Source organism: Papio anubis, chromosome 5, assembly GCF_008728515.1.
Source record: "Papio anubis isolate 15944 chromosome 5, Panubis1.0, whole genome shotgun sequence".
Lineage (NCBI taxonomy): Eukaryota > Metazoa > Chordata > Mammalia > Primates > Cercopithecidae > Papio > Papio anubis.
Genome location: NC_044980.1, coordinates 90,575,388 through 90,596,079, shown reverse-complemented (window position 1 = coordinate 90,596,079; position 20,692 = coordinate 90,575,388).

Here is a 20,692-nt window from a genome sequence, read left to right as displayed (position 1 = left end):
GAGAATTGACTAGCCATATGTAGAAGATTGAAACTGGACTCATTCTTATGCCATATACAAAAATTAACTCAAGATGGATTAAAGACTTAAACGTAAAACTCAACACTGTAAAAATCCTGGAAGAACACCTAGGCAATACCATTCAGGACATAGGCACAGGCAAAGATTGCGTGAGGAAGATGACAAAAAGCAACCTTGCAACAAACAGAAAAATTGATAGTGTGAATCTAATTAAACTAAAGAGTTTCTGCACAGCAAAAGAAACTATCAACAGAGTAAACAGACAACTACAACATGGGAGAAAATTTTTGCAAACTATGTATCTGACAAAGGTCTAATATCCAGCTTCTATAAAAAACTTAAATTTACATAAAGAAAACAACAAACAGCCCCATTAAACAGTGAGAAAAGGACATGAATAGACACTTCTCAAAAGAAGACGTAGATGCAGCCAGCAAGCATAAGAGAAAATGCTCAACATTAGTAATCATTAGAGAAATGCAAATCAAAACCACAACAAGACACCATATCACACTAGTCAGACTGGCTATTACTAAAAAGTCACAAAATAACATACTGGTGAGGTTGTAGAGAAAAGGAATGCTTATACACTGTTGATGGGAATGTAAATTAGTTCAACCATTGTGGAAGACAGTGTGGTAATTCTTCGAAGTCCTAAAGATAGAAATACCACTCAACCCAGCAATCTCATTACTGGGTATATATCCATACAAATCATTCTGTTATAAAGACACATGCACACATATTTTTATTTCAGCACTATTCACAATAGCAAAGATGTGGAGTCAACCTAAATGCTCATCAATGATAGACTGGATAAAGAAATTGTGTTACATATACACGATGGAATATTATGCAGCCATAAAAAAGAACAAGATCATGTTCTTTGCAAGGGTATGGATGGAGCTGGAGGCCATTATCCTTAGGAAACTAATGCAGTAACAGAAAACAAAATACCACATATTCTCACTTACAAGTGGGAGCTAAATGATGAGAACACCTGGACGCAAAAGGGAAACAACTTACGCAAAGGCCTATTGGAGAGTGGAGGGTGGGAGGATGGAGAGGGTCTGGAAAAATAACTAATGCATACGAAGCTGAATATCTGGGTGATCAAATAACCTGTACAACAAAGCCTCATGACAGTTTACCTATATAACAAATCTGCGCATATACCCCTGAACTTAAAAGTTAAAAAAATAAATAAATAAATAAAAAAGCAGGGAGCCTGAAAGAGAGTAGAGCTTTCTCTCTATAATCATGGATCTATTTTCATTCATATACCTTATTTGCAGACATATCATGAAGTATAAATATATTAGTTAATAAAAAAAAGTGACCATAAAAATGTTCCTTACAAAATCTAGAACTTTCTGTGGTGATTTTGAGCTGACTAGAAAATTGCTAGACAAATACTGATCAGCTTCCCATGATATCTAAGCACATCACGAATACACACTGGGACCTTGGGCTCAAATGCCTCCACATCATTTCTTTCCATTCTTTTCTTTGAATTTTAGAGCATAAAACTTTACAAAATAAAGTGATCCCTCACAAAAGCACAGCAATTGAGTGCACCTGTGGTAGGTTGTTCTCACTGAATATTGTTTTTAAAGACCACAATAATCCTCTGGTTTTTCTTTCACTTAATCCTTTTATGGGTTTTGTATTGTAGAGTGGCTGCATATTACATGAAATTTAATCAAGCAGCTACTTTTTTGTGTAGCTGGAAATGGAAATCTGGGCATCTGCTTTGTCAGTGACCTTTGATTGACCCTGGCTCACTATAGCCAGGTATATTTAAAAAATGAAAGATTTTTTGTCAGAAGCTAAGAAAAGTGGCTATTGGTGTCCCAGCTCCATTCTTTGCTGCTTGGACACAGAGTTCTGGTTTCTTTCTGACTGCAAATTGGGCAAAGGCCCTTCCAAATTTTTTGTATCCCCTTCCCATAAATCAAAAATTCAGTTCTGACTGTATGACAAACTTGCATGTGTTTTTCTGGGTGGTAGATAGACCTATTCTTAGCTTGTCTGATCTACACTTTTTAACTTTAGTTTTAGATATTTGTAACTTTATTTTCAAAGGTACATTCTCAAAGGTAAACCTAGACTATTGTTTTCAGAGTTAGTAGTAATGAAGTATCTAATACATTTCACAGGAAGTAGTCCCTTAGATTTCTATAGGGCATCCCTCTGGGATTTCAACATACTTCGTTTCCATACATCTTCTCCTGGAATTCTTTGGTATATTAGTAGTCAGGGTTCTCCATTGAAACAGAACCAATAGGACACATACACACACACACGCACACGTATAAACAAGATTTATAAGGAATTCACACACGTGATTGTGGAGGCTGAGAAGTCTCATGATCTGCTATCTGAAAGTTGGAAGTCCAGGGAACCAGTGATGTAGTTCCAGGTTAAGTGCAGGAGACCAATGTCCCACCTCAAAAGCAGGCAGAGAGAATAAATTCTCCCTTACCCCACATTTTGTCTGTTGGGCCTCCAATGGGTTGGACAATGCCCATTCACATTATGGGAGACAATCTGCTTTACTCATTCTACCAAATCGTATGTTAATCTCATCCAGAAACACCCTCACAGACATATTCAGAATAATGTTTAGCCAAATAGCTGGGCATCCCATCTCCCAGTCAATTTGACAAACAAAATTAACCACCAACATTTGGTAGCTCCAGTCTCTAAAACTGAAGAAAATATAAGAGCTAGAGTTCTATCGATCTAGTCAGATTTAATCTTAGAGCAAGGCTAGAAACTGTGTGTTCCTTAAAAAGGATGCCCATATCTCTCTAATTTCATACCCAGAACACAGCACAGTGTCTAGAAAATAGTAAGTAACCAGTAAATGTTGAATTAATCACTCTGTGCTATGAGTTCAAGTGAGCATTTGTTTATATAATTTTATGTTAACAAAGTGAGAACATCTACATTACCTTCTCCTACTCCTGCAGCTCTCTCAAAACCAGCATCTACATCAAATAGGTAGAAATTCTGTATAGAATTCTACATAGAAGGAAACCAAGATACCAACAATCTATCCAATATTTACATATCTTGTAGTACCCATTTAGATATGCTCAGAGCAAAATGGGTTTCACATTGAGCCTTCAATAGATGCCTCCCTAAGCTAGACATGATCACTATCATTTCCTATTTTCTAATTTACTTGTTAGTTCAATCGAAAGTCAATATTACAGAATCATAGGGTTTCATTTTCTTAACTTTTCCTTTGACAGGAAAACTGATATCTCAGTTAGAGTGAATTCAAAGATGCCAAAAGACCACAATTCTATCCAGTTGTTTTCTGAGCTCTTACCAAGAAATAAAAGAAAATACAAATGAACACAGAACTAGTATCAGAGTGCAAGTTCACATCTAGTACATAAAACTGATTTTCTGATAATCTCCAAAAATAACCACATTTGCTGTACTTATAAATAAATGCAGAAATGAACCTTGGGTTTATCTGGGCTCTAGATAGGCTTTTTTGGCCTGTCAGAGCCAAGTGAACTGTCTACAGAAAGCCTTCCATCAAAGCTTCTTTGAGCATCAAGTATAAGGAAGGGACTCCAAAGAATTGCAAAAGATAGATAAGCAATATATAATATTAATAAGTGGCCTAAACTAGACAAGTTAAATCTTCCAAATGCTGCCCCCACTAACTCCAAACTAGCTGTTGATTCCTTTACAGCCCAACTGGGAAGCCACATGGTTAGTCTAGCCCACAAAAGTTATATTATCAACTGCAGGGATCATATTAGCAACATTCCTTTACTTGATATAAAAGTCATAAAATTTATTGGCAGAAAAAAATGCAGCCTCTACATGTTTAAAAATATGAAGGCATATACTCACACAGAAATTCAATTCGTAATTCTACAAATTGTCATCATTTGGGGGTAAGATTTCTTTCAGTTACAAAATGGAAGTGATTCCATACCTATGAATATTCTCTCTTCATAATCAGTTTTCAGAAACAATCCATTGAAGAACTATGATTACTTCCTCATAGTTCAGTTTTTCTGCTTGACCTCCTATGGCTGTCAGGCTTAGGACAGCTGACAAGACAATTAAGCAAAAGGTAGCCAAAAACAAAGAAAATAATAGGGAATTTTAAATACTTGAATAAAAAGCAAACTTTCTGACTCCATGCATTGTCAAGTTGTCCCAGATGCTTTCTCATAGGCTCAGCAGGATGTTGATTACCTGAGCACCAGCTCTGTCATCCCCAATGGGAAGCTGCAATGCCATAATGGTAACAGAGAAGCTATTGTCAGTGGGCTACTTTAACTTAATTGCTCAGTTAAAAATAATGAGAAAGAAAACAAAAACTCTCCTATATGACCATCATAAAGTGTAACATTAAATCCAAGGAAATTAGAATTCAGCATGATAAAAATAACAGACTACTGAGCCTAAAGAAATACCAAGTTGAAAAACCCCAGACTTCAGGGATCTCTTCTACTCTCTTCTCTCTTTTCATTGGGATGATTTTATCCATTCTTAGGGCTTCATGAATCCACATGCAAAGGATTCTCAAATTTAAATTTCAGAGCTAATCCCCTTTTCCTGTACTCTAGACTTGTTTATTATTCTGCTTTCTTAGCATCTTTATTTGTTTTCATAATAAGAATCTTAGAATTCATACGGTCAAAACAACTTGATTCTTCAACCTTTTCAATGCTCTTTCTTGATAAATTTTTCAATTTCGGTTATTTTACATCCACATAGACGATTAAGCAAAAACTCAAGAGTCATTCTTGATTCCTCTCTTGTAATGAAATCAGTTATGGTTGGGCAAGGTGATTCATGCCTGTAATCCCAACACTTCAGGAGGCCGAGATGGAACGACAACTTACTTGGGCCAGGAGTTTGAGACCAGCCTGGACAACAGAGCAAGAGCCCATCTCTACAAGAAAATAAAAAGATTAACTGGGCATGGTGGCACATGCCTGTAGTTCCAACTACTCTGGAGGCTGAAGCGGGGGGATTGCTTGTGCCCAGGAGTTTGAGGCTACAATTAACTATGATTGTGTCACTGCCCTCCAGCTTGGGCAACAAAATGAAATCCTGTCTCTAAAAAAGAAAAAAAGAAAAGAAAAAAGAAACTCATTAGGAAATCTTAATAACTCTACCTCTAAACTAGATTTCAAAGCTAACATTACATTTTTATCACACTTTCTCCCATTACTATCCCAGACTGCTGCAACAGAATCTCTCTCCTAGACTTCTTCAATATCCTCTAATTAAAACTTATTTTCTAACCCTGCCCCTCTATAGCCTAGTATCTACATAAAAATTATATTGATACTTTCCACTAGAAAGTAAGTTTCCCAATCTTGTCCACCAAGGGATAATTATATCAACTAGCAAGTAACACTTGGTAATGTAGAAGCCAACCTCCATTATTGACCTGTAACAGTAAAGCTACTGAACTTAATGGTGTAGAATGTGAGGATGTAATTCACTTACAATAAAGGTAATATGGAAAGGCACGAGGTGCCTTTGTTTCTCTCCTTCCTCAATCATCAGTGGCTCTGCCTAAAATCAAGTTCTCCTTTTTCTGCATGTGGCGTCCTCTTCTCAATAACTATCATTATGTCATTTTCTTCTGGCCCACTAGCTGCTAATTATTACCTGTGGAAGTCAAACCAAGCTGTTGTAGGGGATCTGAATGGGCCCACAGTGCAGCAAGTTTGGAGATTTTCTGTGCTCATTCACTTGGGCCAGGTCTGTGTCTAGTGCTCTCTACTTCCCTCGACCTCTCCTTTGCCTCCAGTTCTCCTTTTCTGAGGACTATAACCTGTAGAAATATGTCATAGATTCCATGACAAACATCTCTGAGAAAATGGAATCCTAAGCAGCAGTATTTAAGAGAGTCAATGAAAGTGTATGTCAGTGATTGAAGTCTTGTGAAGTGTGGTTTCAACATGGCCAGGTGGAAGAACACTGAAAACACGTAAGTGAATACAGAGAATATCTCTAGCTCACGGTTCTCAAATTTTAGTATACTTCAGAATCACCTTACTAAGACACACATTGCTAGACCACACTCCAAGGGTTTTTAATTCAGTAGTTCTAGAGTAGTCAGAAGTTTTACATTTCTAACAAGTTCCTAGGTTGTGCTGCTGATTCTCAGCAATCTCACCGTGAGAACTACAGTTCTAGGCTCCACACTGGAAAGTGGTTGCAAGTGAAAGGAATTGTGTTGTCTTTACCTGAACTTATTCTTATCCATAAGAGACTTCCTGCAGAGAGTTGAATCTCTAATATACTTGTAGCCCCTCTGCACCACAGGAAATTGATGGCCAACAGAAGCAACTCAGGACTCCAAAAGGACAGAAATTAAAAGATGGAGAACACTGCAAAAAGGAGAATTTGTGTGTTTGCCCCTAAAGGTTGCATATCAAATTCACAGGGTAACCTACTTTAGGAAACTTGACAGTGATTCTTGGTCCTTATATCTGAGGATCCTCAGTCGACTAATATGGGGTGGGTCTGTGTATCAGTATTTTTTAAGTCTCATGGATATTTTTAATGCACATCATGATTGAGAACCACTATAGTCTACTGTGGTTTGATTTCCTCTCTCTGCTAGACTTCTTTCTTTTTGGACACATTAGTGTATCAAGTTAGTTATATGCATGTCATCTGAAATGTAGAAGTCTCAATCTAAGAAAGTGATTCTCAATCAGGTGTGCTTTTTGCCCCCAAGAAGATATTTGGCAATGTCTATATATATATTTGATAATCAGAACTCGGAAGTTCTACTGAAATCTAGCAGGTGGAGGCCAAGGAATGCTGCTGAACTCCACACAATGCATAAGAGAGTTCCCCACAACAAAGAGTTATCCAGTCTGGACTATCCATAGTGCTAAAGTGGAAAAACCCTGGTCTAAATATAGGGCATGTTGTTCCTATGTTTCACCAAGGGTTTGTGTTTAACAAAATGTAATGCATCAGCAAATTCTGATGGAAAAATCCTGGATCTTTTGATTTATGGTCATGAAAGAGGGAAGAGAAGAAACTGAGATCAATCCAAATGAGAGTTTGATAAATTAAAGCAAACAAATTAAAAATTTAAAAATATTACCCTTCTCACGATTAAGCCTACAATCAAGACCTGAGTGTGGAACATCAGTAACATTTTTACTGTTTCACTTAATCCCGGTTTTCTGCAATTTTTAAACCTCATTTAAAAATTCTACTTGATAAAACAACTGTAGTGTTTAATGGGAAGGCATTATTGGTTATAAAACCATGTAGTATACTCTCTTGGGAGACTGGAAAAGCTTGACATAGTTTTAAAAGGTCAAAATGGTTTACAATATATTTATGGCACACTGTTTGGGGTTAAGAATGTCATTTCTTAATCATTCGGTTAAGTTGATATGTAAAGACCTAATATGAAAAACAGAAACCTTATTTGGGTTTTACTTTATTGATGTCATTGATTCTTCCATCACTGTTTCTCGTCAAGCTATTCTGGCTAATTACTGCTGGCGCAAAACCACATTCTACATTTTCTCTCAAGATTGGATTGTTTTTTCTCAAGTGAATAAAGAAGGAAGGATCTAGCCAAAGTAATAATGCATTTTATTACCTTTCTGTTTGTTTTTTAAATTACCATTGACACTGGAAGCATTTTGTTATTCCTATTGTTTTTACATCAATAAAATTAAATTAAATGAGAAAATAAAGCCAAGATATGTAATTCATTAAATCTAGGAGCTGATTTCAGATGAACAATAGGGAAACAGTTGACATCATTCTCACCAAATTAGGCTGGGAGGAAAATGCTTTCCATGCAAATAATATCGAATGCAATAAATATGAGAATGTGGAGCAGTAGGTTCCCTGCATACACATACTTTCTCTTGTCTACTTGAAAATTATGAGTCATGACAATATGGTTGTAAAATAAGCAGACATTTCTGAAAAGCAAATAGTTGGGGAACTGGAAGGAGAGAGGAAGCCAAGAACTAACATTTATTGGGGAGCTTCTAAGCACCAAGAAAAATGCAAGGTACACTTGACATACGAAATCTCACCTGTGGCAAAACAATGGCATGGTTACTGTCAACAAGACAGAAAATAGATTTTAAAAATATCAATTAGGAACTTCCAAGTATGCCTTGGTACTGATAAGTCATTGACAAAGCAACATATCTGATTGTTGTAAGATCTTTACAGTTCACAAATTCCAAAACTCATCCTATGTCATCTCATAATTACCACATGGGCTGAGCAAGAAAGACATTATTATTCTAATTCCAGTGTTGAGAAGCTTCAGACCCATTAGTATTGAGCAACTATCTCAGGATCAACCAGCTAGTAAGTTAAAGAATCTGGAGACAGAATGAATCTTCTTTATACCACACCATGCTGCCTTTGCAGATACTGTTATGGCCTGAATTAATATTGCTATATTTTGCTATTTTTCTACATTTTGCTATGGCAAGTGTTCTAGGATGATTATGTAAATCTACCTCTCAATAACTCTTTCTAGGCTAGACCCAGAAAATAAGAAAATAACTAGCTATAAATATGCTGCCCATTGAAATAATTTGGCAGATATTCATCATATTTATTTATGCTGGAGTTTAACTTGACATGGATTTACCTGAGTTATAGGAGATTTTTACCCCATCTCCTGCATGCACTTCTTCCCATTTCTCTATAACATTCCTCTCTTCTCAGGTTCAGGCCCCTGCTTTTTCCTTCTTGTCCTGTTCTCCTTCTTTACTCTATCTTTCTTTTCTCAGTAGTAAGTAGTAAGGAATGAAAGTATGAATTGGTATAATATTTTTATTTGGGGAAATAGAAATTTACTAGCATGTGTCAAGAGTTTTTAAAATGGTCATATTCTTAGGCGCAGAAATCCACTTCATATAATATATCCTAAGGGAGTGATTATAACTGGATATAAAAACAAGACTCTTGTATCGGTTTTCACGGAAGCCCAAAGGCAGCAGGTGCCAACCATTCCCTCCTTACACAGAGAGGGGATGGGCCACCCAAGTGGGACTGACAAAAAAGGTATGGGAGAATTGCTTTTATAACCCTTACCTATAAAATAGGTTAGAAAGGCTGTGAGCAGAAATGAAGCCTGGCAAAAGTATTGATCTAAAGCATATTTTCAATGGCTGTGGCCTTCTGCCTCCCTGATGCCATGGTGGAAGAGAGGGTAAGAGCATCAAAGCACCCATGTGGTAAGCTTGAGGTTGGGAGCTCAGGCAGAGCACTGTTTTCTAACTCAGTCTACAATAATATGTCTAGAGAGAGGAATAGAGTGGAAACAAACCAGCTCCTTTTTCTTCCCATTTGCCTTGAACCAGCTGCAAACTAATGCATAATTTTGGATTATTAGACTATAATAGACACATTTATTAATTTATTGTAATCAGTCTCTTATTTGTCAGATACAATAAATAACTGGGGGCTTTTTGTTTTCCAAGAGTGAGGAAATTATCTATCTGTATAAGGTGCCCTAGATTTCACCTGGTAGTAATTTAAATTTTCTTCACTATCCTCGCCTGTGTTTTCTATATTTTCTACACAAATGCTTGCTTTATAAATGGAAGAAATAGAAATAAATTATTAAGAAAATGATCAGCATCTCAAACAAGAAAATAAAAAACTGGAGAAAAGGATTTAGTTATGTGTTCCACAATTTTTTCTTTCCAAAACCTTCTTATTAGTTTGATTGCTTACATAAATATATAAAACATACACTCATCAAATTTGCTAATTATATATAGGTAAAAGGGATTGTGAAGCAAATAATTATCACACCAAATCTGAGGTCAATGTGATTACTGACATTTTATAGATGAGAAAACTGTATCTCAATAAGTCACGTGTGTCCAAACTTTGATAGCCACTAAGTAGCAGGGTTGAAATTCCAAATCTTTTCCGTTGGCTTGGAGTTTGTTTTAAGGAGAATTTACACATGAGATGAAGAACAGAACTCACTGACATTGAAGATCCCTTACAAATCTGACATGTTAATATTTCATTTTATTAAATTGAAAACAAAAACAAGCAAACTCATTTCTGTAAAGGAAATAAAGCACAGTTGAAAAGGAGTTGCTACGCTTGCTGTATTGACATCGTTTGCTTAATTCTTTCAAATAACCCAAATGTAAGTCTCTACAAGACAGAAATTGCTATGAAAGTATGTAAATAACATATAGGAAATAAAATAAAAACTATGAAATGAAAAGATACATTGTCCAAAAAGAAAAGAATGACAGAAGTTTTGTCAATTGTGTGTGTGTGAAATTCAATCATGTGTTGATAACAGTAGCCATGCTATGTCTCTAACTTGATGTGTATATATTATTTGCCAGCTTCATGAAAGACATAGCTTTTTGATAACCTTTCATTGAACAGGAGCTGCCAAAAAGGAATTGGAAATCATTTTTATTTCACACAATTAATTTAAGAATGTGAAGTTAAATGGCAATCTTTAATATATTCACAGTACCTCTAAAGACCATCCCAAGGGCAAATTTTAGTTTGAATACAAATTCTCTGTTTTCCAGGCCACATAAATTAAATTGGAACCACATATCTTTTAAGTAATAGCCCCTTACATAGTTATGATAGGCTCAGAATATCATGGTCTCCTAGAAAGAATATATTCACAGGGAAGAGAAATGCAAAATTCATACCTAATCAAAAATATGCAGATAAATATTTTCTCCTATTGAATAATGCAGCTAGGTTGAAGGGTTAGCGCCCTTCTCTGCAAGAAGCAACACTTTATTAGGAAGTTGTTACTACCCCAAAATAAAGTGAGATGCTAGATGTGTAAGTCTAGCATGTGGGTTCGACAGAACAGTAACAGAAGTATTTGCAAAATGCTGCATAAGATTAGTACATGTATTTTTTCAACAAGCATATACTATTGACAGAGGTATGAGTAAAGTTAATATACACTTTACTAACTTGGGACTCTAAATCAAAGTTTTATTAAAAAACTTCCATAGAGAGTATGGAAGGTTGGAGATGTATAGTTTCTTCATTTTATAATTATAACATAGTTTAATGCCTATTTACTACCCCACCAATGGGAATGTAATGGGTTAAGCTGAGATCATGTTTTGAACACTGTTTTAAGCTACTCTTCCCTAATTCAGTAGTATTAGTGGTTACCTACTAAACAGCAGTTTCTTTCATCCAGAGTTCTTCTCCTATTAGCAGAGTATCCGTTACATACTTGTAAGCTATAAATAACTGAAGACCTAATTCAAAGTTACTCAAACACTAAGGAAATATACTGGACCATTTAACTCAAAGTCCAAAAGTAGGGTGGTTCAGGTTTACCATAATCCAAAAGCCTCTGTCCAGTTTATCTGTGATACTTGGCTGTACCATCCTCTTGATTTGGTTCATCCTTAGGGTTACTGATGACAGTGGAAGTTCTAGCTCTGACCAGCACTCATCTTTGTTTCCAGAGGCACAAAGGGTGTTTTGCCCAAAGACATTCTCTTCAGTCCATTGCAGTTTCCCTCAAAAAGTCCCCAGCTCACTTTTTCTCATTGACCTGAATTTGGTCACATGTCCCTTTGTAAATTAAACACTGTTTCTAGTGGCATGCCGTCAACAACTGGCTTAGTCCTGGGTTCCTAAAATAATCTCTGTTTCTAAAGTGCCTAAGATTAGTATTAACATTAAGTCAAGCAAGTCCATCCTAGTGTTCAGAATGGATTCACATGTACTATGTTGAGGAATGTGTAGACATAAGACGGGAAATCACAGAACTGAAAGAAAGAGGAAAGAAAAATGGGGTGGACAATCAAAAATGCCCTTATAGCTCATTATTTTCCCTAACCAAAAGAAAGATCTGAATAACGTGGGGAATATTCTCTATCCCAATGTAAAGAAAACATTTAAGCCTTTTATTCTAAAATTATTTTTGCCCTTGGAACATGGAGTGTACACTGTTAAATAGCATGGTTTGGCACAATCCTGCTCAGTCTTCCTGAAAAACAAGAAAACATGTGTAACATGCAATCTTTAATGTGAAAAGTAAAGCAAGACTGAAAAATTGCCTTAGAACCCTAGGTAGGTCATGCATTAGTTTTGGACCAGTGGTTCAAAGGTAGGCTACAATTTAACAATGCAGATTTTAGGTTGCATAATCTTTTATTAAAATAGCAAATAAGTCATGTTTTCCTGATCAAGTAGCCAAATTTCAAATGGGTGAGAGTTAATTTAAATACTGTGTGGCAAAGTTTGTGCAAGTAGTAGAAAATAAACGAAGATTCTGCTGGGGAGAGAGGTCAAAAAGTACAAAACAAAGTAAAACAAATGTTAAAAATGTTGAAATCTCTTTTCTAACATCCATTTCATAGCACCATAAAGATAGATATATAGTCTTCTCAATCTACAAAGTCCTTTTAAGAGAGTCCAAGCTGCATTTATACAACCCAGCCCTAATGGTAATGTGTTAGAAATGTGGCATTTAAAACATAGCTTGAAATGCTTATTTTATTTTATTATATTAACACTGTTAAACAAACCAACCTAAGAAATGTATATTTAAAAACTTCCTTTTAAATATACCTTTCAGCAAATAAATTAGCAGACAGGAGGAAATAGTCAAGAAACTAACGTTCTCATCAGAATGAAGGAATAGTAGAGGAATGCTGATTGCAATCCAGCATGAACAAAATGGTTGGGTTTTCCATCTACCTCCTGCTGACCTAAAACATTAACCAGAACCACTGCACCTGTTAGATTCTCAGTTGTCCACTGCTTTCTTACTGTACTTTATACAGTAGAGGCATTTCTGGAAATACTTCAGAAAAGTAACATGTAAATTAAACCATATTTTCTTATTGATGACCACCCTATATTTTGAAACATGTTCATTTAGGAAAACAGAATGTTTGGCTTCATTAAATAGTAAGAACTATAAACAGTAAATCAAAGTACTTTCCAAAATGGCACATTAAGGAAAATATAGGCCAGGTGTAGTGGCTCATGCCTGTAATCCCAGCATTTTGGGATGCCAAGATGGCAGGACTGCTTCAGACCAGGAGCTCAAGACCATCCTGGGTAACATAGCAAAACCTCCATCTCCACACACACACACACACACCCACACACACACACATTAAATAACCAAGTGTGATAATGTGCTCCTGTAGTCCCAGCTACTCAGGAGGCTGAGGCAGGAGAATCGCTTGAGCCCAGGAGTTTAAGGCTGCAGTGAGCTATGATTGTGCCACTGCACTCCAGCCTAGGCAACAGAGCAAACCCTGACGCTAAAAAAAACAAAGAAAATATAACAAATTTACATATTTAAACACAAATATTTTAAATAGTATTTTAAATATAAAGCAAATGTTTTTCTAAGCCATAATGTATTAAACCAAAAATACATTATCTGATTAAGAGATCCATAACACAAAAATATCTTTATGCCTTTGTTTGGTCTACAGCTATCAGAAAGGAAATGCTATTCATAATAATTATGAATATCAGAATGTTAAGTACATATTATATTTTCAATTTATTTTTCTGTAAATAAACTTAAGCTACGTTTTGAAGCCCCAGATAAAAGAAAGTGAATATTTACAAGTTCAAGGTCAACCTGTCTCTTTTTTCCTAGGAGACTGAATCTAAGATTTGAGAAGCTTACTACATAGTATGAAGGCCTTTGAGAAGAAGCATCTACTCCTCCTCATCCACACCTGCTGCATCTGAGATTACCTTGTTCCCATCAGGGTGTTTGCTCTTAATTTGTGTCACTCCTAGGGCCTCCTCCTCAACCCCTCTCAAGGTTCCCCAGCTCTCAGTAGCAAGTCTGCAGCATTCTCAGCTGTGCGAAAACATTCTTCACTCTCTGAACTGCAGGGAAAAAAACTGCATGGCTTCCTCAGGTCCTTCAATCTACCAACCCATTATAAACAATACGTTTTTAAAAATAACTTTTTTATGTGGTAAATTATATATAACATAAAACTTACTATATTGAATAGGAGTGGAGAGAGAGGGCATCCCTGACTTGTGCCAGTTTTCAAAGGGAATGCTTCCAGTTTTTACCCATTCAGTATGATATTGGCTATGGGTTTGTCATAAATAGCTCTTATTATTTTGAGATACGTTCCATCAGTACCGAATTTATTGAGCGTTTTTAGCATGAAGGGCTGTTGAATTTTGTCAAACGCCTTTTCTGCATCTATTGAGATAATCATGTGGTTTTCGTCTTCGGTTCTGTTTGTATGACGGATTACGTTTGTTGATTTGCGTATGTTGAGCCAGCCTTGCATCCCAGGGATGAAGTCCACTTGATCATGGTGAATAAGCTTTTTGATGTGCTGCTGGATTTTGTTTGCCAGTATTTTATTGAGGATTTTTGCATCGATGTTCATCAGGGATATTGGTCTAAAATTCTCTTTTTGTGTTGTGTCTCTGCCAGGATTTGGTATCAGGATGATGTTGGCCTCATAAAAGGAGTTAGGAAGGGTTCTCTCTCTTTCTATTAAGTGGAATAGTTTCAGAAGGAAAGGTACCAGCTCCTCTTTGTACCTCTGGTAGAATTCAGCTGTAAATCCGTCTGGTTCTGGACTTTTTTTGGTTGGTAGGCTATTAATTATTGCCTCAATTTCAGAGCCTGTTATTTTCAGAGTATTTCCTTCCTATTCAGGGATTCAACTTCTTCCTGGTTTAGTTTTGGGAGAGTGTGTGTGTCTAGGAATTTACCATTTCTTCTAGGTTTTCTAGTTTATTTGCATAGAGGTGTTTATAGTATTCTCTGATGGTAGTTTGTATTTCTGTGGGGTCGGTGGTGATATTCCCTTTATAATTTTTTATTGTGTCTACTTGATTCTTCTCTCTTTTCTTCTTTATTAGTCTTTTAGTGGTCTATCAATTTTGTTGATCTTTTCAAAAAACCAACTCCTGGATTCGTTGATTTTTTGAAGGGTTTTTTTGTGTCTCTATCTCCTTCAGTTCTGCTCTGATTCTTAGTTATTTCTTGCCTTCTGCTAGCTTTTGAATGTGTTCGCTCTTGCTTCTCTAGTTCTTTTGATTGTGATGTCAGGGTGTCAATTTTAGATCTTTCCTGCTTTCTTTTGTGGGCATTTAGTGCTATAAATTTCCCTCTACACACTGCTTTAAATGTGTCCCAGAGATTCTGGTATGTTGTATCTTTGTTCTCATTGGTTTCAAAGAACATCTTTATTTCTGCCTTCACTTTGTTATGTACCGAGTAGTCATTCAGGAGCAGGTTTTTCAGTTTCCATGTAGTTGTGTGGTTTTGAGTGAGTTTCTTAATCCTGAGTTCTAGTTTGATTGCACTGTAGTCTAAGAGACAGTTTGTTATAATTTCTGTTCTTTTACATTTGCTGAGGAGTGCTTTCCTTCCAACTATGTGGTCAATTTTGGAATAACTGTGATGTGGTGCTGAGATGAATGTATATTCTGTTGATTTGGGGTGGAGAGTTCTGTAGATCTGTGGGTCTGCCTGGTGCAGGTTGAGTTCAGTCCCTGGATATCCTTGTTAACTTTCTGTCTCGTTGATCTGTCTAATGTTGACAGTGGGGTGTTAAAGTCTCCCATTATTATTGTGTGGGAGTCTAAGTCTCTTTGTATATTTAGAAAACCCCATTGTCTCAGCCCCAAATCTCCTTAAGCTGAGAAGCAACTTCAGCAAAGTCTCAGGATACAAAATCAATGTTACCCAAAATCACAAACATTCTTATACTTAATAACAGACAGAGAGCCAAATCATGAGTGAACTCTCATTCACAATTGCTTCAAATAGAATAAAATACCTAGGAATCCAACTTACAAGGGATGTGAAGGACCTTTTCAAGGAGAACTACAAACCACAGCTTAATAAAATAAAAGAGGACACAAACAAATGGAAGCACATTCCATGCTCATGGATACGAAGAATAAATACTGTGAAAATGGCCATACTGCTGAAAGTAATTTATAGATTCAATGCCATCCCCATCAAGAAGCTACCAATGACTTTCCTCACAGAATTGGCAAAAACTACTTTTAAAGAAGTTCATATGGAATCAAAAAAGAGTCCGCAGTGCCAAGACACTTAAGCCAAAAAGAACAAAGCTGGAGGCATTATACTACCTGACTTCAAACTATACTACAAAGCTACAGTAAAAAAACAGCATGGTACTGGAGTACCAAAACAGAGAAATAAACCAATGGAACAAGAGACAGAGCCCTCAGAAATAATACTACACATCTACACAACCATCTGAGTCTTTGACAAACCTGAAGCAAAAGAAACAGAAATGGGAAAAGGATGTATTTGATAAATGGTGCTGGGAAAACTGGCTAGCCATATGTAGAAAGCTGAAACTGGATCCTTCCTTACACCTTATATGAAAATTAATTCAAGATGAATTAGAGACTTAAATGTTAGACCTAAAACCATAAAACCCTAGAGAAAACCTAGAGTAATACCATTCAGGACATAGGCATGGGCAAGGACTTCGTATCTAAAACATCAAAAGCAATGGCAACAAAGCCAAAATTGACAAATGGGATCTCATTAAACTAAAAGAGCTTCTGCACAGCAAAAGAAGCACCATCAAGAGTGAACAGGCAACCTACACAATGCTGGGAGAGAAAAATTTTTGCAATCTACTCATCTGACAAAGGGCTAATATCAGAACATACAAAAGAACTCAAAAACAAATTTACAAGAAGAAAATAAACAACCCCATCAAAAGTGGGCAAAGGATATGAACAGACGCTTCTCAAAGAAGACATTTGTCGCAGCCAACAGACACATGAAAAATCTCATCATCACACAGCAGTCAGAGAAATGCAAAATCAAAACCACAATGAGATACATCTCACACCAGTTAGAATAGCAATCATTAAAAAGTCAGGAAACAGCAGGTGCTGGAGAGGATGTGGACAAATAGGAACACTTTTACACTGTTGGTGGGACTGTAAACTAGTTCAACCATTGTGGAAGACAGTCTGGCGATTCCTCAAGGATCTAGAACTGAAAATAGCATTTGACCCAGCCATCCCATTACTGGGCATATACTCAAAGGATTATAAATAATGCTGCTATAAAGACACATGCACATGTACGTTTATTGCGGCACTCTTCACAATAGCAAAGACTTGGAACCAACCCAAATATCCATCAATGACAGACTGAATTAAGAAAATGTAGCACATATACACCATGGAATACTATGCAGCCATAAAAAAGGATGAGTTCATGTCCTTTGTAGGGACATGGATGCAGCTGGAAACCATCATTCTCAGCAAACTATTGCAAGACCAGAAAACCAAACACCACATGTTCTCACTCATAGGTGGGAACTGAACAATGAGAACACTTGGACACAGGAAGGGGAACATCACACACCGGGGCCTGTCATGGGGTGGGGGCAGCAGGGAGGGATAGCATTAGGAGATATACCTAATGTAAACGATGAGTTAATGGGTGCAGCACACCAACATGACACATGTATACATATGTAACAAACCTGCATGTTGTGCATATGTACCCTAGAACTTAAAGTATAATTTTAAAAAAATTACTATTTTAATCATGTTTAAGTGTATAATTTAGTGGCATTAAGCACATTCACATTGTTGTGCAACCATCACCACCATCCAACTCCAGAACTTTGTCATCATTCCAAATTAAAACTCTATCCATTAAACAATAACTCCCCATACCTCCTTCCCCAAGTCCTTGGTGACCATTATTCTACTTTCTGTCTACATCGAAAACAATTCTTTTGCTATCTCATTATATTAGTGGGTTACTGTAAATCCTGGTTTTCCAGGGATGGTCCTGGTTAGCATCTATTATCCAGACATTTAATCAGATTTAACACTTGCTCAGACCATTTTTACCCTCCAAAATGTCGTTTTAATGATTAAATGATACAGTCATCCTACTAGAGGACTGTTGGTTGTATTTGGTTAGTAAGTTCCACCCAGGTAAGGAAGTTATAAATCCTCTCTGGTCTCAGGTGTCCAAACCTCTCTATGGCTTTGATCTCCCCAAAGAAGAGAGTGATGAGAAGTGTGAAGGAGACCGGGGTTTGTGGATCCTCTCAGATTAAATATTTTCTGTTACTTTCTTGTCCCTACCCCAATCCAAAGAGTCTTTATTTAATGAAGATTGTGAGGCTGGCTCACTATCATTTTCAGTAGATAGCTTAGGCTTTTGAAATCCAAATATTTATTTCTGCCTTGAGCCACAAAACACGTATTTTGAAACTCAAAATAAAAAATTGATTCTTTTCTTCCTGCAGTACTACCTGTGCCCTAAGGCAATCACTGCCAGAGTCTAGCTACTCAAATGCAGAAATGACCATAAGGTAGTAAGAAACACTAGCAAAAGTTAATGTAATCTGTATTTCAAAATACTGACCAACACACTTAAAAGTGTGTTCTTGCAACTGTTTTCTAGAGAAATTAAACCTGTGTGTCACGTTTCTTCATTGTGTATGGACTGTTGGTGACCGTCATTACCTATTGAGTATTTTCCATTGAGAATAATGATGTTTCTGTCAGGCAGTTAACACAGGCAACTGCTGCTGATAAACTATGTCAGGGTCATGCCACGCTTAGTGCAACTCAAGGGCAGATTGCCAGCTCTTAAAAAGCTGTCAGGAGGCAAGATTTGGCAGAATCAGAAACATTGCACATCAGAATCTAACTATCAGTCCAAGTTGAGGGTACAGGCTAAAGTAAATTAAATTGCTAAATTAAAGTGAGGAAGCAGGGTCAAGAGAGTTGAGGAATTACAAACTAGAATAAAGTAGAAGTGGAGAAAAGAATTTGAATGGATGGAAATTCAGTTGAAAGATGGAGTTAGGGGGTTACATTAAAGGATGAGGGCCTGGAGAGGAAGGAGGGGAGGGGACAGAATGTAGGTAATGAAAATTCTACTGTGTATTCTCCAAAGTAGAAACTGATAAGTCTAGAGTAATAAATCTTCCTGATGTCATTGCCACTTTCAGTGGTAGTTTTTCCTGTTATTGCAGAATGAGTCAGAGAAACTATAAGTACCAAATTGCACCTGGTTACTTCTCTGACTTATTGAACCTGACTATGATGTCAGCCCCTGTTCGACTCTTCAATTTCACCCACCACTCGTATACACACACAGTTCCAGACTATTAAATAATAAGTATTATAAAACAATTATTCCTATAAGTTGTTTTTTTCTAGTTTTCTTTGTTTGTTTGTTTATATTTCCACTGAATGTTTTACTTTTAATTTGTGACTCCATTACCTTACATTAAAGTGCTTGGCTTCTAATACCCATGTTTCTGCTCCTTGTTATATTAAAAAAGAATCTCCCAGAAAGGCAAATTAGTCCATTAAATTCACATTTAGTTGATATTCTATTCCAGAAATCCAAAGGGTAAAAATATACATCTTAAATTGGAAATTGCTTAGCTCTCTGTATGAAGGTACTCACAGAAAATCATTAGAAACATTACGAATAGGTTGACCCTTCAATATGAGAAAAAAGACCCCCCAAGCCCTACCCCACTTAGTCTTATTCTGTATTGTTTGGATTTGTGCTAGCATCCTATTTTTCAAAGCCTATAACTATATACCTAATAACTTGCAAATCTGACTTTGAAAATGCTTTGTACATTCTACCATGCAAATTATGCGAAACAGTGTTTTCTCCAACCGTACTATTTGCCCACTGACACAAACTGAACACTGTTAAACATGCTTTATATCATGCCTGGTTTCCCTTTCCAGGAAAGGTCTCAGTTCTATGTGGGTAGAGCAGATTTTAAGTAAGAACATTAGGTATTTATGTCTCAGCTTCCTTCCTTTCAATATTAAGTGCTGATTTGCCCTTCACTGACAGCCAAATGCTGAAATCACAGCCATGTTCCACGTATTGGAAAGACACATTCATACAGGATGACAATTTTTTTCTCAAGATGCTATCTTCTATACACAGTTACATAAGTGATGGAGATGAGACTGAGAAAAAAAAATATAAAAAAACCATGTATCATCGAAAACCTTTGACACTCCTTCACTCCAACAAAACAAAACAAAACAAAAATGTGAATATTCTTTGTCTTTTCTTGCTGTTGTTGTTGTTTGTTTGTTTGTTTTTGAGACAGGATGTTGCTCTGTCATCCAGGCTGGAGTGCAGTGGCACAATAATGGCTCACTGGCCTAGAACTCCTGGGTTCAAGTGAACCTCCTGCCTCAGCCTCCTGAATAGGTTGGACTGCAGGCATGTGCCACTATGCCCAGCTGTATGTGTGTGTGTGTGTTTGTGTGTTGGGGCAGGGTAGAAATGGGATCTGACTACATTGTCCAAACTGATCTTGAACTCCTGGCCTCACATAATCTCCTGCCTTGGCCTCCCAAAATGCAGGGATTACAGGTGTGAGCTACTGCACCTGACCTTATTCTTTGTATTTCTAAGTGTGCAAGTTTTATTTCCAGATTGATAATTCTTAAATTAATTTTTCATCTTTCCATTTAAAAATATTGGAAGAAAAAGATACCTTGGGAATGGCTAGAATATTATGTCTCGGTAGAGATATAATCATGGCACTTACTGAAACTTAAATTTTTCCACTATAACATAAAATGAGTGTCATTAGGAACATTAAAGTGCTGAAGGATGTGCACAAAT